The following is a 25,209-nucleotide window of genomic DNA, read 5'->3' on the forward strand; positions in this document are numbered from 1 at the left end:
AATGATGGAACGGGATTAGTTTTCAGCCTTAATAGCCTGCAGAAGCCTTCTTCAAGCCTCTGGGAGGCCGAAAATCAGCTGTGAGGCATGCACATGTGCAGTGAGGTAAGTTTGCCTGCAGCTTGTGTGCTGGCACAAATGCTTCTGCATGCCACCTGTGGCACGCGTGCCATAGGTTCGCCATTACAGATCTTCTGCTTGAGCAGATGCTGGATTAGAACAGGGGTCGCCAACCTTTTGGACCTCAGGGACCACCAAACTCATAATTTTAAATCACAGGGACCACTAATATGAATTTTGACTGACGGTGGCTTGCTGACATTGGTGGGAGAGGGAGGGAGGGAAGAGAGGGAGGGAGAGAGGGAGGGAGGGAGGGGGAGAGAGAGAGAGAGAGAGAGTTGATCTAACCTCTCTCTCCTCTCCCTCCCTCCCTCTCTCTCTCTCACACACATACAAGGCAGGGGTGGGATTCAAATTTCTTAACAACCGGTTCTGTGGACATGGCCTAATTTGTGGGTGTGGCTCAGTGGTCATGTGACTGGCTGGGCAAGGCTTGTATGTAAATATTATATTTATATAAATATTGAATTTTTTATTTAAAAAGAGCAACTTTTACCCCAAATCAGGCAAAGCAGGCAGGCAGATTGAGTTGCTCATAGATTCATTCAGAGACCCACCTGAGATCGGCTACCTGAGTCTGTCACATAAAATTTGCTAGCAAGCAAACTCACAAAATTAACTCACAACATACCATGTACATAAATATTGAGTTTTTTATTTAAAAAGAGCAACTTTTACCCCAAATCAGGGAAAGCAGGCAAGCAGATTGAGTTGCTCACAGAATCACAGATTCACTTAGAGATCTTTGTTTCTGCCATCGGCTATCTGAGTCTGCATTGAATAATAGAACCTTCAGTCCTAAGGGAGGTTCAGTCCTAAGGAAGGGAAGATCTAAAGATTAGCTAGAAAGCAAGAAATCCAACAATTTCCTGCTTTCTAGCTAATCTAAATTTCCCAGCACAGCAAAACAGTTGATGGTGGTGGTGGGGGGGATAAAAGGAAAAATAGCAACTTAGAACTAGGTAAGGAGTGAGTGGGCGGTGAGGGTTCTCACGGGCCATGTGGGCGGGGCAGACTTGTGTTCCTGCGCAGCCTGAATTAATTGCTTTGGGGAGTACTCTGGGGGGTGACATTTCTCCGCAGACCATCAAAATTTTCTCATGGATCACCAGTGGGCCATGGCCCACTGGTTGGCAACCACTGGACTAGAAGACCTCCAAGGCACCTTCCAGCTCTATTCTGATTCTGACTCCTGAGATTCCCACCTCCCTCTGCATTTTCCTTGCACATAGAGGATTAGCAGCAAGGACACCCAACTAGTTTTGCGCTACAGTATATATCATGCTAATAGGATGTATCTTTCTGTTCACACCCACAAAACTAAGTAGATTATTTCCTAGATTATTCACTTGCACTAGTATTATCTATTTTGGGTAATGAAACATCTGCAAGAAAGCAACCAAGCTCAGAGAGCACCAAGAACCCCTCATTTTCAACTCTAAACTACAAATATTCTCCTTTATGGGTAGATTATTTTCCCTTCATCTTCTACTGCTAGTAAGTGCCGCAGTTATTATTTGTTAGCCTTTTGAGATTGCTACCAATTTATATAGTAATGCGTGAATGGTTAAAATTACATGTACTAAAATACATTTAATACAAAAGTATTCATATAGATACCAAGTGCAACGTCTTTTCAATACCAGATTATATACGTAGCACTGTTATTTAGTCTTGTTCCTTTGAATTTATTTAAATAGCAGGTTATATTTTATACCCTTTGCTATAATTATTAAAATCATAACGAAAGAATGGCTTAATTTGCACATTTTCTGAAAATAAATTCGGTGAGATTCAAAATTAAAGACCAGTTGAAATCAATGGGATTCCATTTATAAGGTTCATGATTGAAGCCTCATGGATTTCAACTGGGCTGTCCTAACTACAGTTAAGTCTTCCTCCCATTTTTTTTAAAATAAGGAATATTGGTTGACATAATTAAAATTAGAAAATCCTCATGAATGCAATTACTGTTAACAAAAACAGGAAAAACATACACATCTAGATAAAAAATAGCATTTCTAAATTTAAGGTAGATAATGGATTTTAAAGAATAATCTGGATCTTTTCCCACAAAAGCAGCAAATTTCCTCTAAAATGCTAACTGCTGCTTATGTTACCAAATATTATTTTTAATATATACATTTACTTTAAAACATTGCATTGCTTTACGATTTATAATTCTGCTGATACTGAAAAATCCTTCATTTTTCATGCATACCGAAACATCTAAGGTGACCTAATTATTTCATTTAAAAAACTATATGACAAGAAAAAAAGAAAAAAACATCACTTTTGCTATTTATTATTAATATTATCCAAGACTGAATAACTCTCAGAATCTTTCTGATGATGAGTGTAAGTCAGATCGCTTCGGCTGAGTGGATGATGAAAGAAAATGAAGAGACTTCATCTTTATTTTCTATTTCAGCAATTGCTTTTTTCAGATGGCAGCTGCTTTGTTACATTCCTGATTGCAGCAATGCAGGAAACATTCTTGTTTCTAGGTAGTCTTTTCTTTTTAGTAAGGAAGCAAAAGCTGCTGCAGCAAACCGCGGAAGTGCCACTTACACATCATGTCAGTAACAAAGGCATATGATTTTGCACCATTTTCAGCACAGAATCTTCCTGGCTTCCCAATGTCAAATCAAGTAATTCAAAGCAAGAATAATTCGCTTTCTATAATACTTGCCTCATCTTCCCCTACAGCCTGTTTTGCGAGGCTGTTAGATTCACATCAAAGCATCTCCTCTGTGGCTTTGTGTCTTTTTCTCTGGTTGCTGCTTCTGTGACAGGAGGGAGGGAGGAAGGAGGAGAAGGAGAACCAGAGGATTTCAATGGGCTCAGTTCTCATTCCTCTAAGCAATGAATCCTTTTCATTCTTTGTTGCCCTTCATCCGTTTCCTAAGATACCATTTTCCCGTTTTCTATGTCAAACCTTTAAAACAATCTTTTGTTCCCGATAAAGACATATTTTTTTCAACTGCCTTCTAAGTGCACCATTATCACCTTCTTCCAGCCTGTCAAAAACATGGATTATAATGCTAAGAATCTGTCTCTTGTATATTTCTGTAAAAGTCAAAATGTGGAGACTGGTAAAAACCACCAGGCTGCCCTCTCTAATTTTTGTCAATACAAATGCATGCTCATTGCCAGAGATACAAATGCTAGTTTCTATTAGGAGCACAATGCCAATGTACACCTACCCCATCTCCGATGCTGACTGCACCTCCATTCAGTCTATATATCCAGTAGCCGCCTGTATTCAATGACTGCGCTACAGTTAGAGCCAATACAGCCACATTCCAATCACGTGGGTGCCCAGCCCAATTCAGCCAATGGCCTGCTTGCTTCGGAGAATATAAAAGACTATGGTTCATATCCAATCCTTCCTTTTCCTACTCACCCTGATTCTTGTCAGTTTGCTGCCTGGACAATCTACCCAGAGAGGGGAGGGGTAACTTGTCAACAAGAACAGGAAAGGACACAATCTTTACAGAGCAAAGAGCAAAACAAAATAAAATGGAGTCGGGGGAAAAGTAATAGCTGGACTTGGGAGAAGAAACGTATCTAAAACAGAATTCTTTTATCCTATTTAGTTGAAGGATTTATCTCTGCATTGAGATGGGATTTTTCAAGAGCAATATTTCTATATTAATGGCAATTGATAATGAACTCAAATTGTTACTATGGAAAAGAATTAGTTCCTTTGATTATAGTGAGAGCCACTTCAGGTCTGTTTTCAATTACTAATGCTGACAGTCATTTAATCCATTTAAATTTAAATTACAAGATCCTGCTTTAGGATATTTTGTTAACAAAATTGCTTTCATTTTGTATTTATAACATCAAGTTTCTATGATAATGGTAAATTAATTTAAAACAGATTAAAACATTAAACATAAAAACATAGTTTTTAAAGCAACATTGTCTATATTTTACAAAGTTATTTTTAGTTTGCTATAATTTATAAGAAAGTCTTCCTTAAGTAGACTGACGACATCCATCTAATTTTTTTGGCAACAATGTGGAAGTAGTTTATCACTGCTCTTTATGGTATGTTGTTATTATGGTTGGTTGTACAATCAGCCAGATGTTTAGATTTCCCAATGACCCCGGATAGGCAAATTAATAATATTAAAGGTATCACTGCAGGATGTAAGCTGTTGTAAGTAAAGCTGCCTTTTGCAATTGACTGATGGTGATTTTGTTAATGCCAATGGTGTTCAAGTGTGCTCCAGGTGTCTTAGAGTAGCACCTAAGGCACCTATTACTATTGGTACTATACCTACTTTTTTTTGCCACAGTCATTCTACTTTTATTTGTAGGTCTTTTCATAATTTTCTACAGTTATTTCTCTTCTATTCTGCTTCTCCACATATTGCCACACCCATTATCCAGACTTTCTTGTCCTTTCTTATCAACAATTGTTATGTCTGAAGTGTTTGTGTAGCAGACGTTTATCTGATTGAATGTTAAAGTCCAGAGCATTTATTTTTCATTTTCTATTACTCTATTTGTGGCTCTACCAGTTCATGCTTGCAGTCAAGTGGTCTGTCTTGCAGATATTCCAATAAACCATTGTTGCTATTCTCAATTGTGGCTTTATATGCATTTGTTCTTAAGGCTTGTCTTTGTGACACCATAATTAGCCCCTTTCTTCAATTTTCCTGCTCTTAGCCATTGCTAGGTCCTAATCTGCTTTGCCTGCTACTGTTTTTATGTAGTGGACAATTTAATTTATCTGGTATTTAGTAAGCCTTCATTGTATACTAGCTTCAAGGTAATCTTTTTCACTGACCTTCAAATATTCTTCCAATGTCCCTTTTTCTTCTTCCATGCCCACCTATGCATCTTGGTAAATAAGAGTCTTGTCAAAATCCTTCCACAGATGAAGGGCATAAATTCTTCACTCTCATGATGTATTTATTACTAACCTTCTTCTTGACTTTAGTGTGCTTGATGTTGTCAGCTTGAAGGATGCTCAGATATTCATAATCATCATCTTCATCCAGATTCTTGATGCTATTTCAATATGTCATCTTGATTCCTTCAGTTTTCATTATTTTTCTCCTGCTGATGGTGAAGGTGTATATTTGTCCAGGCCAAATTCCACTGTAATATTTTGTCTGAATACAAGGGCATTGTTGAGCAACAATTCTATTTCAAATGGTGTCTTTCTATACAGATTCAAATTGACCCTCTAAAGAAGATAGGCTGGCAGACGTTTGATAGCCATGGCCTAACTTTGTTCAGTACTGTTGATAGAGAAATCAATGCAATGACAAACAGTAGCAATCATAGTGAATCTACTTGATTCATCTCTTAATTGTGTCCAGATCTGCATATATATTTTTTGTAAGATGTTGACTGGCTCGTTATAGTCTCTCCACTAATGGATTGATAGAAATATTTCTGTTTTAACTGAAATTGGAAATGCTGCCTGTAGTGTGCTATTACAGATTCGTGTCTGTCAATTTTCTTGGCTATGGCTGTTATTTGTTACTTTGTTATTTCCAGTGCTTCCTTGGTCTTGTCTCTAGAAGATATTTCTTGATCAGGTATTACTTGGTCTTGTTCAGCTTTTTTTGCTTTCACTTCTGTTCTAGCTTGCTTGCATCTGATGTTGCTTCATGATCTTATTTTGCAACCTGATCTTCCATTTTGATATTGGGCTTTTTCTCTTCTCTGTGCATTTTGCATCTAAGATCTTCAGTTGTAATGGCAGGCAAGCTGTCCATCAATTAATCTGTTTCTTGCAGCATGGCGATGTTATTTGGTATTGGCCTCTTTTAATACTTAAGCTGTGTTTGTAACAAATTTCAATGCAGGCGACTTTATTCTGCTGTTTTTTTTTTCTGCTGTTCTAGATGCTCAGTTGTTCTTCATTTCATATTCTTCTTTTCCAGTTAGATGACTTTGTTCCTTCTGAGGAAAGGATGCCTGGTTTGCAAGTGAAAATACAGTTCAGTAGTGATGCTGACTTTACTATCAACTCTACCCTGGCTTGTCTCTACTGTCTAAACTATTTTTGGCAAAGGTTTGATTTTTTTTTGCCTTGGGTAGACATTTGCAGCTCTTCCAATTCTACTTCTATGAATACTTTATTTCATATTATAAATCAGGGTTGACCTATTAATCTCTGTTCTATTATTTCTGTTTCTGGATGTTTTTCTTTCTAGAACTGGTGCATTCTTTTCAAATATCCTCTTCTCTTTGGTCCATTATTTGTTTGTTTTTGGTCTTTGAATATTTGCCACGGGCAAGCAACTTTCTTTCAGTACTGCAGATGCTATCCCTGGTTGCTCAGCCAATGGTCCTGAGTCCTGTAGCCCAGTTGTCACCAAAAGTCCAGGAATTCAAACACCCTGCATGTCCTTGTTGACCTGGGCAGCAACTGGTTCAGTATAGGTCCCTGTAAATTACATGTCACCATAATGTTTATGGTAGAGGCACTTCTTTGACTCCTCTGATGAGACTATTTAGTATGCCTGAACTTCTGCCATATTTCTCAATTTCCTCAGAGGACACATGCTCCACTACCACATCAAGGTAGCCTCATTGGGGGATTATTGTATGTGGGTAGTCTATAGTTAGATTCAATTCTAATTAAGAACTTAAAAATGATAAAGTTAGCATCTAAGAATATAGACAGTTCCAAACAAGGGGGAGGGTTTGTTTGTTTGTTTTGGTAAAATTAGGGTGTTCAGGACTGAAAAATTCAGTATTTTCAAAAATCAAGGAAGTCCTTTAGCTCTGAGGGCTCAAATCACTATTGGTATAGCAACAGATTTCTTTTTCCATAAACGTTTAACTTTGGTCTGCAAGTTCAAGTTTTTTTGTATTATTATTTTCATGGTCTAATTCACGGGTGTCAAACTCGCCATGTCACATTATGTTTCATGTCATGTGATATTTCACGATGTTTTTTCCATTAACAGGTGGGTGTGGCCTGTGCATGACGATCCGGCCTGCGGGCCACCAGTTTGACATCCCTGGTCTAGTCTATAACTCTGGGATATTCCCAATGACCTCTCAAACCCATTATTTATACTATCTCTCCAACAACACATCATTTTATTGAGCAGGTATACTTATAGAAAGTGGATCCCATAAACCTCAACAATCTTTTGGTGAACACCCTGTTTTTTTTTGACATATAATGTCTGGTTAATTGTAAAGATAATATTCCTCTTAAAATGAGCTTGATTCCTAGTGACTGCATGGACATGTCTAAGTTTTTGCAGCAATACATACATAGATTGCTATTATATCCTTCTGAGGTGTTTCCCCCCCCCCCCCAAAGTTCTGATATAATTTTGCCTATATCACTGGTAATCTCAAATCACCAATCTAAGGACTACTGAAGTTCAACCTGATATCACTTTTCAAGATCATTCTGGATCAGTGGGGGGGGGGGGGCAAACTAACTACAAGCAGGCTACACTTCTTGATGCAGTTACCGAAAAGCTCTACGCAGCACAATAAAATTGAATAACAAGTAATTACGCAGAGATCATCTTTCTAAATGGAAATGTATGATTCACAGAATAAACCATAACTAGAGAGATTCACAGAATTGTTGGCTTCGCACAATCAATTAAATCAAATACATACATTTGGGTTTTGAACATGAAAACTGAGTTATACAGTAGTTATCTCCAGTTCCAGTTCTAAAGTTCCTAATGGCCCAAGAGTGTATTACCAAAATTCCAAAGGAGAAGGACTGAGGAACAAAGCCTCAAGTACCAATAAAAAAATATTATCTGGAAAATTATTTTATCAAATACACTACAAAATAAAGAGCATATTTATTAGCTCTTTATTTAGCTTCAAGAATTTTATAAATGAAAGAAAACTATGTATACATAAAAGGAAAACTTATCTTTTACAGATCCATGGACCAGCAAAATCAAAGTGGAATTACAGGATTACAAAGTATTAGCTCAAGGTAGTTTACAGTTTTGGCCTAGGGGCATCATGAAAAAAATATTGATACTCTTAAGGGCATTGGGAATCAAGAAAGTTTGGAAATCTCTACACTATATTGTAACAGAACATATAACAGAAAAGCATATTTTAAATAAAATAATCATTTTTAAAAGATACAAGTACACTTATTTCTTTAATAATCAAATCAAATCTAGCCTTTTAAATTAACATTTGAGATTATTGAAATTGAACAAAATATACTGATTTTCAACATCATTTTTATACATTTGTGTCTATGTAACAATAAGAAACCCAGGCACATAAATCCTCATCAATTTTGCAATGAAGCGATTCAGATCATCACATAAAAATTGTCAATTCCAGCACCAGTTAAACCACTGAGCCACCAATCATTCTATTAATAACTCTCTGTGATAAGACACACACAAATCCTATACAATATCCAGCTTCCTACTTTGTTAAATTAAGGTTGCCAATACCACCTGAAATCAACACTACAGATTCTTCTTTACCCTCCCTTCCCCATACTCGCCCATAAATATATGAGTGACATATTTGTATATGAAGAATTTTCAAGTAATACTGGTATAATTTATATGATCTAAGTATATCTGGATCCAACTGTTCATATTTAACTGCACTAATCAAACATCCAGGTATCATAAATCCACATGATAGGAATGAAAAATGGTCCTTTGGGGAATTATTCAAATTGGAAGAATTGTCATAAAATGGTTACTATTTCAAGAATTCTATTTTTAAAAAAACTTAACGAAATATTTTAAAACAAGATGCTATATCACTGAGTTTTACATGAAAAGAAAACAAAATATATGAAAAAGGTTCCTTACATTTGTCAGTTATTTACAAGAAAATAAATTAGATAAAATATATTGATTTTTATTTGTGGTTATAATTCAGATTTGTGCTTATTTGCAATCACAGTCAAATTACAAGAGAACACTATCTTGCCAATATAACTAATTAAAATCCATTCTAAAGTCTAACTTTTTACAAGAAATTAATTTATGAATAGAAACCATGAAAAAGCTTATCAAAAAAAATTAATCAAAGGCAAAAAGTGATGTTTTCACACTTGCCAAAAGAACATAATTAGCCATTTCATTTTATAAGAAGAATGGAATGCAAATATTATTGCCAGATTCTGTGGGTTAATCTGCATTAATGTGAAAACAACTACTAGCATAAAATATACAGATATTTCATCTACATCAGCTATGTGGAAATTGTAGCAATAGAAGCTAGGAATGTAAGCAAGATAAAATTAATTTTATGCACAAATAGTAGAAATAACTAGGACCAGCTAGAGCATTTATAATTGCATACCTTTTTATAATATAAGTCTTACTTCAAAATGAAGAATAAATGATTCAGTACACTGAGAAACCAGTTATTATCATTGTAAAAGTATATTTAACTGGGAGGGTTGCAGAAATGAATGTAATGTTAGTAATCAATCTAATCTAACCTAATATTTTCTGCCATTTAGTTAACTATTCAAGGGGCAGCTACATTTTACATGTAGTCTTACTTGATAAAATACTTGCTTTTTTGCTTTTCACATTGGATATGCTTAGAAGAATGTAGTTTTGACATATAGGTAGATGTATTTATAAAACATAAAATTAAAACATATATTTAAAGCAATGTTATACATTAATGGAATAAAATAAACCCAATTTTAATCCTTATACAATTACTACTTTAATGTAATACAACCAAAGACCTTTCTGAAGCAAGTATTTCAATAGCTGAAGTCAAGACATTTTGTTCCTCAGTAGAAATAAGAATAGCATAAAGACCTACTTTTTCATGCTAAAAAGAGAGAGGTACACAAACTTATTGCTCAAAAAGGACAAGAACTTTTTTTCCCATTCAATTTACTCTTTTAAAGGCATTACACTTGAAACATTTTTGGAAAAAACTTCATGAACCAAGTCCAGTTCTCAAGGTCTAACAATGACATCTAATTAGTGAGCTGTCACTTGAGTTGGCACCAGAAAGTTAGTGAATTACACAGTTCCACATTAATTCAATATTGCACAGATTTTAACATAAGTAGCAAAAAGTCAATTCTTACCATATGAAATAAAACAAAAAAAATACTCCTTGGTTTTGTTACAATTTATTGTGCACAACACTTTCACAAAGTTCAAAGGCACCATAAGAAAATTCCTTATTTTCATACACCTTCTATTCCAAAAGTATTATGAATTAAAGATAAACCCAAGTGCTCTCAAAATTCTTGCACAAAATTGACCGATACATTTGTTCAATATGGCAATGTAACTTTCACCAAAGATGAGAATCTATCCAAAATGCTACATCAGGACATCAATGTTCATGATTATCTTGCATTACATACTATGTAGTTGAAGTAATAATGGAAGTAATTCACATGTCACTTTCAGCCACTATAAAGCCAGTCACGGTTATGCAATTCTATATATTCGTTCTACTATAGTTTTAGCTTGTTGTAAAAGGATTACAACTACCAACAAAAAATGCAACTCTGAAATACAAAATTGCTAAATATACAGGCAGCAAGAAGACTCCATATGCTCTCTGTTAATATAAACCTTGTTTCATTAACCATTTAGAAATATTTTAAAAATAATGAACAAGGGTGATTTGGAATGTTTTTGTATTATTTCAAGTTCTTGAGCAAAGATGGTTATTACAAAGCAGGAAAATCATTTATAATATAGGCTGGTAACTGATTGAAGGATTGATATAAATGGAAGGTTCTCCAAGAATATGTAATGAAATCATGCTTTTTAACAAGTTTCTAAGTGATTTAATCAGGGGTGAGAAACAAAGTGATTGCAGATTCAGACATCATTAAAAAAATTAGAATAGTTCTAAAAGGAACATTCAAAATGGAGATTGGCTTCAAATAGCAACAAAAAATTAAATGTAAACAAATAATGCACAATGAATCAGCACCCCGCAAAAACCAATAACACATATACAGGTAGTCCTTGATGTATAACATCAGAGACTGGCATTTTGATTGTAAGTTATTGTGGTTGTAAGTTGAAGCACCTGTTGACTTGACCCAATTTTTGGACCATTTTTATGGTGGTTGCTAAGCAAACCAAATGGTTGTAAATCAAAATGTGAGCAAATTTGAGAGAATTGATGAAGCAAATCAATTCTCTGAAATGGACATTTTGGGGAAGTGCACTTTGTTGCTCTTTTCTCCTAGGGCTCACTCCTGCCCCACTGTCCAGGCCATTCAAGGCCAAAGGCAGACATGTTGTTCTGGGGGGTGGGGGAAGTCAGCATTACAAAGCAGTGATAGCTGGACTTTTAGAAACAGCAACCCAAGTGTTTCTTTGTTTCTTTCATTTGCAAACTTATTCCAGCAAATTCCAGTCACTTAGAGTGTTTGGATCTCTTCAGGGAAGATTTTCAGTGCCACAAGGGAGAGGCAATGGTAAGATAAGGAGTGTGGGATGTCTCGGGAGGGTGGGCAAGGCCTGAAGCAGGCAGTGAATGAATGTGTCTTTCTGTTCTGGCATTGAAAATCCTGCTTACAGGAAGTGGAGTATATCAGAAGAGTGGGCAAGGCCCCGAGGGTCTGGTACAGATTTCCCTGAGGCACCCCACGCTTTTGAGACTCCATCTGCTTAACAATCTGTGAAATCACTTAATGACTGCACTTGGAAATGCTGGTATTGTCGTTATTGACCAAAGCAATCATGTGATGCTTTGCTTAACAACTGCTTCATTTAATGACCAAGATTCTGATCCCAGCTGTGATCGTAAGGATCACCTATATTTTTTAAAGATACTACCATGGTCTAATGTAGATTTGATGTAAGCAATTTAGTTTCAGATAAAACAGGCTATTTAATTCTTTAAAAAGCGATGACTACTACTTTTCTAACGTTGCTATATCTATGTACACATTCTCTTTGTAAAAAGACACTTTTCTATGTCAACTATCTACCATGCAGTCTACCATATAAAATCTCAAAGTTATGCAGATTACATTTTCAGAAAACTCCTTATATACAATCAATAAACTGCTGTTGATGGGAAAACCCCTTTTCACAGCTGGAAAGATCTAGATAGAAATTGATCTATTATGTTACAGTTAGACATGCAAAGCTTCCACAAACATGGAGACAGAAAATGGAAAAGATCATGTGGAAATAATTTTTCTGTCTCATGTTATTCAAAAGTATATGGCATAGCACTACAACAAAGAAACACCATTACATGTTTATCATTCACCTTACAACTATCAATAGATCAATCTTCCAGATATAAAATACTCATTGTATCAGACAAATCTTGTCATAGTTGAACTGATTTTTAACTTTGGTTCAGTACTGAGAAACCATGTTAGTAAGTGCATCCAAGTGACATAGTGATTACTTAGAAGTAATGTAGGGAATTATAAGTTTCCAACAACTTTCATATTAATCTATACATAACAGCAACATATTATTCAGATTCAATAGTACTTACTACTAATTTCATCAAAGTAAGTTCATGTAGTAAGAAAAGTAGTCCAACAACATATGTCACCACTGAATAACTCATAGAAAAGTACATTCACAAACATACCCCTCCCCAAATATATCACAATATTACACTTACCTGAAGAACAAAAGTTAGATTCCCTCTGCCTCCATACAGTATATCTAAGTAGACAAAATATGTAATGGAAGGATTAGCACAAACAAGCCCTGCTTCAATAAAATCATGAAAATTTAAAATATCTGAATAATTCTAATACAAATGCTCAATGAACCAATATATTGATTTAATAAAATGCCTTATTTCATTCCCTTCCCATCAGTTGAATAAAACATTGATGTGTAGATTGTATATTTGTTTGCTCAGTTCCTTTACAAGACTAATAATTCTATAAAGATTAAAATTCAAGGTTAAAGATTAGTAACCTATTGTTCGCTAATCACAGCTGACATTGCATTAAAAAAATTAATTACCGTCTTTGCCATTACGGTATTTCAAAATGTTTTTTATTGCCCATGTGAGTTTTATAAAGCTGCTTATCAAAAAGAGATCTAATACAGATCATTCAGTTTGGTAATAATTTTCTAAGCTTCAAACATGAGATATTCCATGAATTATAGTAATCTCACAATCATTTCAACTACTTGGAAAATGCACTCAGGACCAGAAGGTACTAAGAATATAACAGTTTGGTGTGCATCCTCTTAGAATTTAGTAATCTCCACATTAGGCAAGCACTATAGGTCCCCCAAAAGTTATTTTATCTAGGGTCTGCAGTGGTGTCTGAAATGGCTCTGGCCCAGATAAAAATTGCTACTTTATTAAACTTGTACATGGACTGAAAGGGAAAGGGGGATCACCACTCACACCTTGAGAATAGCACTTAGCACTCACAGTTCTTTATAGCCCTCGCTAAGCAGTTTACAGAGTCAGTATATTGCCCCCAACAATCTGGACGCTTATAAGGATAAAGTTTTAAGAGACAAGTGAATGTTATTGAGAGTAAAAATCCTCACTTCAGTAAATAATATAGGTATTACTGGTTATAGCAAATCAAGACAAACAGTGCCCACATTAAGCCTATTCTACAGCTCAAAATGTACCTGACAATTTTTTTTGGCAAGTGTTTCTTTGTGTACACCTGTAATTCACCTGTTAGTTACCCTCCAGTCAGCTACTCACCCCATACTATCCAACTTACTACGAGCCGTTCTTCCTAAAAATCCGTACCCAGCTTCTCCCATATAAGAAAACCTTTAGAATCCTGGAAGGGAACAAAAGCCTATTATCCGATCCAGCATCCTGTTTCCCTTCGAGGGCGAAGTTAAACGCTTAGAGGGAAGTCGCCCAAACAGGAAACGAGCTTCTCACGAGACGGCACCGGACCCCAACCCTCCGTATTATTATTTTTTTAAAGAAAAGCTTAAGCCAACAGGCACATCGTATTTACCAAGAACGTCAAGCCCCGTGTCCGAATCGCGCAGAATTGCCATGCTTAGATTTTTCAGAACCCAGCCAGACAATGGGGCGATAATGTCTGCGATCCCGTAAAAGTGGGAGGATCTGAAAAGGCGCAACGCCCCTTAAAAGGCAGGATCGCTTTGGTTGGCAAGTCAATACCTCAAGACTGTCAGAGCCAAGTCTAACAGAAAAGGAAAAAAAAAAAGGAAAGGCAGGCAGCAGTGTTCTTCGCAGCCGCCGTGATCGAGAAGGCACATGTCCGCCTAGAGCACACACTCACCTGCCCACCTCGTCGCACTCCACACCCAACGGCGCCGCAGCCTCCGCAGCTCCCCGAACTCTGCCGCCGCCTCCGTCGCGGCCGGTGCTCGGGGGACTCGGCCCCACCAAGGAACCAGGAGATAACCGCCCACACATCCGGGGCGACGGGCAGGCCCTATGGGACACTGCTTACAAGCGGTGGGGACAGCGGGCAAAAGGGGCAATAGTATCCCTTGTCCCGCCTCCTCGATCCCGCATTTCCGCGACCGAGAAATCCTCCCCGCTTGGCACGATTCTTGCTCCAAGCGATATCAGACTTTCGCCGGCCTTTGCCTTCCCCTAGTCCTACCTGCGGCCGTCACCGCCCCCTTCCTTCCCTCCCTGCTACCCCCTCAGCAGCTCTCCGCCGCCATCTTGCTTAGGGAGCCTACTTCGGACGCATGCGCGATACTTGGAAATCCAAGCTCCGAAAAAGCTTGGCTTGCTTTTGGGTAGGGTTAACCGGAATGAGCAAGAAAGTGCTCGAGTGCGCCTGCGCTGGCTCACACCTGTTGTGTGACAGAAAGGAAACTCGCGGCTAGTAAAAGGGGCGGAGCTTCGATTTATTCGTGGCTTGCCTTGAAGCTGCAGAAAAGGAGGGGTGGGAGCGGTCACGCCGGGCTGACCGTTTAGGTTTACGAGGTTGAAAGTTGAGAAATTATATGGGAAGAACAGGGTTTAAATGAGTTTGGGTTCTTACAAAGATAAAGCACTTGGTCTGTGATGTAAATAAGTAATTCTACAGACGACTCATACCAAATGTTCCATATTTCATAATAGTCACTGTCTTGTTTATTTTTTAACAGTTTGGTTAGGCTATCCATCTCAGCGCAATCATGTATTTTTTTAATTACCATATCCTCTGAAGGAATGGAAGACAGTTTCCAGTTGTGTGCGTAGGTTATTCTAGCTCCAATTATGATATGCAGAATTAAATATTGATATTTTTTCTCCATGCTTGAATCTATCATACTTAGCAGAAAGGTTTCGGGCTCAGGTTTTAAATTTTGTTTTGTTATATTTAAAATCCAATTTCTAATATTTCTCCAAAACTTCTGAGCACATGGGCAAGTCCACCACATGTGAAAATATGTTCCTTGTGCTAGTTACATTTCCAACAATTGGGTGGTAGGTTGGGGAACATCTTAGCTAGTCTCGCAGGAGGTGCCAGCGATGGACCATTTTATATAAGTTTTCTTTATACGAGACTGACATGGTTAATTTGTAATTTGTTTGCCAAATGTGTTCCCACTTACCTCATTCAATACTATGACCCACGTTTTTATCCCAAATTATCGTAGATTCTGTAACTGTTTCTTCTTTTAATTTGTAGTCCAAAAGATATTTATATGTTTTATTAATTGTTTTCTTTTCCTCTCCTAGCCATATTTTATCTTAATTCTTGTGGAGTCATATTAAAGCCAAATTGTTCTCTATCATTTTTATAATTGGTTTGTATTTGTGCAAAGGGCCACCATGCTATCTCCTTTCCTTGAATTTGTATTTGGTTCCTATTTTTAAGATCTCCAGTGGTTAAAGAAAACGTAATATTTGATATTTGGATAAGTTATGGAAAAGACAGAAGACGTGCATTTAATCACAAACTACTGTATATAGAGAAATTAAAACATTAAAAGAACTGAGTTATTGTTACAAGGCAGATCACGTCAATGATAAAGAAAAAAAATTAACCATTGCTCAAGATATGCTGTAAAATGTGTGCGTATATATGTATGGTATTCAGCTTTGTTCGGATATTTTCCCACGTCATTATAGTTGTGCTTTTAAAGTTGTAGCAATGTTTCGGCAGAATCTCATCTGCCATCATCAGGCTTCTGTATAGTGTTCATCTGTTTTATATATAGATTTGTCTGTTTTAAAGTTATGTCAAATAAATGTTTTTTCTAGAATAAAAAATAATAAAATTATTTTAAAAAAAGAAAAGAAAAAAAGTAATTCTACAGAATGTCCTAAGGGTGCTTTTTCAAAAGGCAACTGGACTTTCTGGTTTTTCTTTGAAGACGTCTTCTTTGAAGACGTTTGTTTCTTTGAAGACGCTTCTCGTCCAAGAAGCTTCTTCAGCTCTTTCTACAAAGAATCTTGAAGGGTCAGTGAACATCTGGAACATTCCAGATGTGTTGGGTTCTAATTTCCATTATCCAAATAAAGAATCTAAACATCCTCTTATCATCTCCAACTGTTTAGTATTTTGCCTTTATTTTAAAAATGTATGTGTTTTCTTACAGGTATGGCATGGTAAATAAAATTAAAAATAGAAGGATGTGCATATATCATCATCTGATTCATATATTGTACTGAGTTATGGTTTGCTGAATAAGTCAGTATAACTGGATTGTGTTTTGTACAGAACCATAAATCAAACTACAATGCCAAGCAAGGCAAAATTGAACAAATTTCATTATGGTGTAGTACAGTACAATGTACACACCTGGTTGTTGGATATATTCAAAGAGCCAAAGAAGCAAAAGAAAAAAACTAAACATGTCACCTTTCTCTTTTTATTTATCTTTGTGTACCCCAGCTTAATGGCACACAATCATCTTGTGGAAGAATACCGATTTTTAAGTATGAAATATCTAGAAATTTAGGCAATGAAATGGATCAAGCCGGTGATTTTGTGGATCAAGCCGGTAGCCAACGGCTCCCACAAAAGCAAAATCACCGGCTTGATCCACAAAAACAGACTGAGACATAATGGAGACCTAGAAGATGAACAGACCTATGGAACAGCTGTCCTGCCCTACATAAGAGGTACTACAGACAAAATCAATAAGATACTACACAGGCATCACATCAAGACTGCCTTAAAAACAGACAGAAAAATAGCAGCCATCCTTAGAAACCCCAAAGATAAAATTGTCCTGGAAAACCAAGGCATATATGAAGTCCCCTGTGCATCATGTCCAGCCACATACATTGGACAGACCAATAGAAGAATAAGTACCCGCCTGGATGAACACAAAAATGCAGTAAAAAAGCTGGAACACACTTCCTCACTAGTCCAACACATGAAAGCCACAGGTCATAGCATCAACTTCAATGGCACCAAAACCCTAGCCACTATAGAAAACCCCAGCCACAGAATTATCAGAGAAGCCATAGAGATTGAAAAAAGACCTGAAAGCATGAATAGAAGAGATGACTCCACCAGATTGTCAATTATTTGGAAGCCTGCACTCACAAACAAAAAAATCTCCACACCACAAGCCAGGCAAACACCTGGGCACAAACAGATCCCCCCCTGATACCTCCAGCTCAAACACACCTCAACCAGGCACCCAGACGAAACCTAGCTTCCTAACGAATGATAGCCGTCCATTTACTTGGAGCCAAGCTGCACTAAAAGCCTCCAATACAGGAACACAATGTTGCCAGCCAATCAAGATACAAAAAAAGCTACAAAACAGACAGAAGATATTAGAAACAATCAAGCAGAACACAGCAAACTCCAAGACCAATAAACACAGACCAAGACTCCCAACCAATCAGGATGAAGAAAAAACCATTCTGGCACAGCAGTAGGCTAGCCCCAAATTTAAAACTGAAACAACTGTAAAAGTCTGACTCACAAACACAATACAAAAGCCTGATGATGGCAGATGAGATTCTGCCGAAACATTGCTACAACTTTAAAAGCACAACTATAATGACGTGGGAAAATACCCGAACAAAGCTGAATACCATACATACATGCATACGTACATACATACATACATACATACACATTTTCCCACGTCTTAATAATTGTGCTTTTAAAGTTATAGCTATAACTTTAAAAGCACAACTATTAAGGCATGGGAAAATACCCGAAGAAACCTAAATACCATACATATAAATACCCACAAAAACATAACAAAACAAATATATATATAAACATTCTGCATAGGTCCAATAGCATTATTTAAAAAATAAGTAAATTGAAGGGCTGATTTAGAGTTGCCTGCAACTGCATGTAAGTCCTCGCCACATAGCTATGCTGCAATGGTGTTGATGGATAAGTGAAGGTTGTAGATGGCAGCAAACAGACCAATGTGCACATCTCTCAAATCCAAATCCAAATCCCAACTATATGTCGTAAGAAGATGCACATCTTGCACACTGAATGGGTGATCTGACTTCCTATTCTGTGCCTTGCTGTTTCAGTGCCTCTCAGCCAAACTGTTACATTTGCAGAAACATAAATGTAACAGCTTTACAACCATCCCCGAACAACAAATGCATTCGTTCTCTGACAAACACTACTGGAGAACTCTGCTCAACCCTTAAGAAGTTTAAATGGAATTCTTGCAGGATATATTGTACAGATATAACAAAATAATGGAGTTGGAAGGGACTTTGGAAGTTTTCTAGTCCTACCCCTGCTCAGGCAAAAAGTCCTATAGCAGAGGGGTCCAACTCAAGGGTGCTTAAACGAGGCCCACAGGGCTGGCCTGGAAATATCAAAGGACTGGCCGCACGGAGACCTCCATATGGCCCATTTTTGGCCACAGATGCTGGAGGCCAGGGAGGCCAAAAACAGGCTGCGTGGGGGCCTCTGCGTGGCCCGTTATGGCCAGCTGAGTGCTGCAGGAGGTCATGGAGGGTGAAAATGGGGCACAGAGGGGTCGTTTGGACCCATCTCCCCGCCACCAGCTTGCGGAGGAGAACTACAATGCTGATCCAGCCCTCAAAGAAATTTGATGCCCCTGCCCTATATCTTAAAAACTTCCAGTGTTGGATCATTCACAACTTCTGGAGGCAATTTGTTCCACTGATTAATTGTTCTGTCAGGAAATGTCTCCTTATTTCTAGGTTGCTTTTCTCTTAGAACAGCAGTTGCCAACCGGTGGGCTGCAGCCCACTGGTGGGCCGTGAGAAAATTTTGGTGGGTCGCAGAGAAATCTCACCCCCAGAGCACCCCCACAAAGCAATTAATCCAGGCTGTGCAGAAACACAAGGCTGTGCAGCCCACATGGCCCACGGGAACCCTCCCCGCCCACTCACTCCTTACCCAGTAAACTTGCCTGCTAAATTGCTATTTTTCCTTTTTCCGACCATCATCTGTTCTGCTGTGCTGGTAGATTTAATTTAGCTAGGAAGCAGAAAATGGTTGGATTTCTTGCTTTCTAGCTAGTCTTTAGATCTTTCGCTCAGCACAGCCAAACCTCCCTTAGGACTGAAGGTTTGTTTGCAAGCAAATTCAGTGCAGACTCATGGCAAGCAAATTTGAGAGACCGAGTTAGCTGATGGCAGATAGATAGATCACTGAATGATTCTGTGAGGAACTCAATCTGCCGGCTTTGCCTGATTTGGGGCAAAAGTTGCTCTTTTTTATAAAAAATTCTATATTTACATGCATGGTATGTTGTGAGTTAATTTTGTGAGTTTGCTTGCTAGCAAATTTTATGAGTTTGCTTGCAAGCAAATTTTATGTGACAGACTGAGCTAGCCAATGGCAGATAGATAGATCTCTGAATGAATTTGTGATTCTTGAGCAACTTAATCTGCCTGCTTTGCCTGATTTTGGGTAAACGTTGCTCTTTTTTATAAAAAAAATCAATATTTATATAAATATTTATAATATTTACATACAAGCCATGCCCAGCCAGTCACATGACCACCAAGCCACACCCACAAATTAGGCCACACCCACAGAACTGGTCAGTGGTCCCTGGGATCTGAAATTATGAGTTTGGTGGTCCCTGAGGTCCAAAAGGTTGGCAACCTCTGTCCTAGAATATATATATTCTGGTTCTTCTGCCCATTACAGCTGCAATCCCCTTTAAATTAACTTGGCAATAAATTATTTAATGCTTCACCTAAATTTATGCATAAGTCAACATGCATAGGATTGTTTATAAATATTCTTGTATCTTCTAACAGCAGGTCTTGGTTTGTAATCAAAAAAATGATACACTGATCACTTTTACAATATAAAATTACTCATACTTTTTATGTTGGTTGTTCAACATCATCAATAATTTTAACTGAGTCACAGACATTTGTGTTTTAATAATACCGTGTTTCTCATATAATAAGGCCAGGTGTTTTTTTTATTTTGAGCCCCGAAAAAACAGCTAGGCCGTCTTTTCGGGGGTGACTTAATTCCCCCCCCTTGCATCTTAGGGCGGGCAGCGACGGCTTGGATGTTGACCTCGATGTTGGTGGGGCACTTTGTATCAGGGTCAACGCAGGCAGCACCATATCCGGGTGTGCAACAAAAGTAGTTCCTAACAGCAAGCCCCCCCGCCATTTCCCCCCCATTTCACATGTTTTAATACAGGCCTTAATTTGGGGGGAGGAGCTTAATTTCATTTCATGCCTATAAAACATGCTGGGACTTCCTATTGGAGGAGGCCGTATTGTTGGAGAAACAGAGTAGCTGACAGTCTGATAACCCTGCCTAATTTTTATGAGTGTGCTTTCTTTGTAATGCCACTAGAAGCTGTGGGCATTATAACAAAGACTTTCTTTTAAAATTTCCAAATATAGATTAAGTCCTCCCCCAAACTTAGTTAGATTTGTCTCATTTGGTATAATAAAGCAGTTACTGTTCTTGGTTCATAGCTAAAATTCTTTTCACTAAGTAATAGTATAAAAAGTATTGCCTTTAACAAAATAAGAGTGCATTCAAAATCTGTTTAATCTACTGTATATTTGAACATTTGCCAGTGGAAAAGCAAGCCAGAAGTGAAGTTTTTTTTCTGAAAAAATTAACTATGTCCATACAAGGTAAAAACAAACCTAATTAATATGGAAAATAAAATATATTTAACAAATTATAAAAAAAGGATATTGAAAAGAGGTAATACTTTAAGAAATGTAAATTTTATCATTAGGAGTTGAAGAGCATCTTAATTTGTTAACTTACGTATTTTTAACTTTGAACTTATGGGCCACAACAGGAGGTTATATGCAGTTTAACTTGTAGAATAAAGCCATCACACACACACTCACACACACACACACACACACTTCTTGTGCTTCCAACAATCATGCCCATATTACTTCTTTATACCATACATTATTATAGCATCAAGTTACTGCTATGACTTCTAGCTCTCTGTATCTCTTAACATTGGGAACTTTATTTTTGCCATATAGACTGAATCGTTTTCAATATTAGCATGTAAAAATATACTATTATGCTTTTCTCTAAAGATTTTATATATAGTGGTACCTTGGGATTCAATATTAATTGGTTCGGGAAAGCCCACAAGGAATAACATAATGAGTCATAAGGCATCCGACACCAAAAAGTTCTAGCTTGTGCATTGAGTAGTAAACAAACAGTGAGTACTGGGACAAAGTTTTTGCATCAAAATAGATTGAGTACCAAGTTTGATGAGTTTTAAAGCAGTTGAATATCAAGTTACCACTATAGACTTTTTAGTACTATTGTTTTATTATTTGAAAGATTATCATATAAGATTGGATGTTCTTTTAAAATTCCAATGTAGTCCATGCCTGCCAAAATTTTAGAAACGATCACAATATAAACAGAGTAAAAGTTCAGTGACATTTTCTGCTAATATCAATAGATACAATTTAGAAATGCATAGTATTGCTGGTTATGCCACTTTAAAAAAAATACACTACATTATTGGACTGGAAAGTGTTAATCGTTTACACCTCAATACTAACTCTCTTTTTAATAAAACAAACCTTCCCATATGCCAATATGCTTTTAAAATATCTCCATTGAAAAATGATGGGCTTTGGAAGAGAGATCAAAGCTTTCCTAAATTCATTAGAGGCTGCATTGGGTAAATCCATAGATCCAACCCAGTGGCCCATGAGATTTCACATCAGGACCAGCAAGATTCTTCCTTCTGCAAGAGCATTCAGTATTCCAGAACTTTTTTATTATATAACCTTACAGATATAACATGTCTATTTAAATTGCTTTATTGCAGATAAAATATAAGCCACATATATCCAGGAAATTTCTCTTCAGGCCTATATTTGTTTCTGCTCTGGGGTTTAAATTTTTTTCATTGGAAATTTGGCTGTTTTCTTCCCGCCTTCGGTTCAGGGTAGACTATGAATCATTGGTTCTTGCTTCATGAGATTCAATGTTTATTTTGACTCAAAACTGACATGCTGAAACCAGTGAGATAGTTTGCAAAAAGAAACTGTCAAATTTGATGAGCAGTGTATATATTATCTGCTGTTTCCAGCTACAATTCTATATGTGGGTAGTCCATCCCTTGAATTAAATAATCTGATCTGCCTTTCTTGTACCAACTAAATGCCATGTTAAATTATTCCTCTGCCAAAGTGTGTGGGGGGGGATGGATTGACAGGTAGACCTCAATTTATGACCAATTGTTTAATAATTGTTCAAAGTTATAATGACCTTGGGAAAGAGTTTTTTACATCTTGTAAAGCAGTTACAGCCATTCAAAATATTGTGCAGCATCTCTCCCACATAAGTGGTTATATCAGGGGTATCAAACTCAAGGCTGGCAGGCTGGATGCAGCCCACAGGGTGTTTAAATCTGGCCCATGGGGCCGCCTTGGAAACAACAAGGCGCTGTGTCTCTGCCAGCAAAAACAGAGCTCAGGAAGCCCTCCCAAGGTCCGTTTTCACTATCAATGTGTTGCAGGAAGCCATTGCAGCTAAAAACAGAGCTTGGGAGCCTGTTTTCGCTGGCAGACCACTCAGGCCACCACAGGTGCCGCCGATACGAGTGACATTCAGCTGGCCACACCCACCCTGGCCAGGCCCACCCCAGCCCCCTGAGGTCAAACACAATCCTGATGTGGCCCTCAATAAAATCGAGCTTGATACCCCTGGGTTACATGATTGCATTTTTGGTGCTTGGCAATTGGCTAACACTTATGATCAGTTGCAGCATTCTGTAGTCATGTGCCCATAATTTGTGATTTTATTTATTTTCTGTTTGCTGGCAAATATGCCCTCCATTTGTGAGAATGGATTTGCTTAATGACCACAAGATTCTCTTAACAAGTGCTGTAAAAAAGGTTGAAAATCAGATCCAGTCACAACAACTTAGGACCAAAATTTCAGACCCAATTGTGGTCATAAGTCAAAGACTACTTGTAGAGTAAAATAACATTAGTTGGGACGGGCATTCTAGGAATGGTGGAAAACCAGATGTATTTTCATTGTGATTGGCTAGAAATTGATGATGAAAGACCACATGACTGATCTATGCAATTTATAGTGTGGGTCAAAGAGGATCCCAGAGCCCTGTCTGTCTGCTGGTCTCGAGGCAACCATCTCTCCTTCCCTATTTGTATAATTTTTATCATGAAATAGCAAAAGTCCCTCAACTGCACACTACACACACACACACATAATTTCTAGAATGCCCATCTTGATATTTTTTCATATAGTTGTATGCATTTGCCTGGAAGTACATAACAACCTGAAAAGTTGCTCTAAGAGAAAGCCATGTAAATTAAACTGCTGAAATGTATACAGATTTGATCAACAGGTAAATAAAATTCTTTGCTGCCATTCTTTTGTTGTACCTAAAAGCCACTCTGAATGGTGAAGATGAAGTGACACCTTATTGGCATCTGTGTAACCAAGCACTTTTGCTAAAATTTGGGATTATGATTGTAGGCTTTCTGAGCCACACACAGAAAAGGCAAGCTTCAGAATAAAGATACTCAGTCACTCTGGGGTGGTAATGGCAGAAAGAGTTCCTGTCAATTAGGAAACATTGTACCTACAGCTGAAGAGCTTCAGCAATTCCATGAAAAAATTCCCCTTTTGCTTTGGTTTCCAATAAATCAGGGCAGAATCTTGAACAAATTAACTCCTGAAAAGAGATGGGGGTGCAGGGATGAACTAATTGGGAAAGCAGCCATCTTAAATTCTCCTATGCACTATGTCTTGCCCTATATTGCCCATTTGGCTCAGGAGGAATAAACTTGGTCATACAGGATTCCAATAGAGTTGAAGAATGGTACAGAAGGAGGAAGGGCACAAGGAGCCACAGCTGTTACTTTGTCTTCTGCAATGTTGATGCTGAGTCAGCTAGCTATTGATTCAATAGCAGCATTGTGTCAACAGCTGCTTCTGACTCTTATCAGTCAGGGAATGAATTCTTTGCAATGACTAAGAAGGTAAAGGGAGATCACTTGACAGGGCTTAGAGCATTTATTGGGGTGGGGTGGGGGGAGAGCCAGCAACCATGGAATGGTTCTTTCTTCTCTCTTTTGCCCACCTCATTTTCTGCAGACTTAGACCAAATTTGGTTTTGGTTCTCTCTCCATTGGTGGGCTCATCCTTGGGATTAAAGACTACATAGAGATTAAGATACTGATTGGATGATGTTCAGGTGCTGCTTTTCTATTGATTTAAATTAGATGAAGATTAAACACTGATTGGCTCATGGTGATCCCTGCATGTTCTCTGCATTTTTGAGGTCAACAGACAGAAAGACAACTGCAAGTCAAATTGAAAATGCTTTGTAAGGGATGGGAGTGGAATTATTGATAAGGTGGAAATATTCTGTCAGAAAGACGCCTTAGGGTACACCTGCATCAGCCGTATATTAAGTGCAGCATTAAGAAATATAATGCAGCTTTCTTGAATTTCAGTATGGGGAAAAAATTCACAAACTGAAAACCTTGATACCGTGAATAATATGCTTCCTTTGTAACCACAATATCTGTCTGTCTATCTGTCTGAGAAGTTGACACAATTATTGATGCTAATAATACAAACATTTATTGGGAGTTCTTTTAGAAGGAATCATGTCAGTGCAATCACTTTCCTTCCAAAAAGCCTTGTGCACCATTAGGCTGGAGACAAAAATAAAAATGTTTCACATATATATTGGAAGCCCAGTGATGACAGGGTATACAGTACATTATTTCAAATTT

The 25,209-nt window shown here is 37.5% G+C and overlaps 1 protein-coding gene across 6 annotated transcripts in view; it reads right to left on the reverse strand.

The window, feature by feature from the left end:
- Positions 1-25,209, reverse strand: part of APC (APC regulator of Wnt signaling pathway) — a 147,613-nt gene that overhangs the window by 79,623 nt on the left and 42,781 nt on the right. For 2 of the 6 annotated variants that reach the window (XM_087926952.1, XM_087926951.1), the window contains exon 2: positions 12,706-12,749. The gene's annotated coding sequence lies outside the window, so the exon portion shown is untranslated. Of the gene's footprint in view, positions 1-12,705; positions 12,750-14,035; positions 14,146-14,326; positions 14,757-25,209 lie in introns of those variants that run through there. The other 4 variants (XM_026719927.2, XM_026719966.2, XM_087926953.1 and 1 more) reach the window with 4 other exon arrangements.

This window comes from Pseudonaja textilis, chromosome 2, assembly GCF_049901715.1.
Source record: "Pseudonaja textilis isolate UNSWEBS1 chromosome 2, rPseTex1.2, whole genome shotgun sequence".
Classification (NCBI taxonomy): Eukaryota; Metazoa; Chordata; class Lepidosauria; order Squamata; family Elapidae; genus Pseudonaja; species Pseudonaja textilis.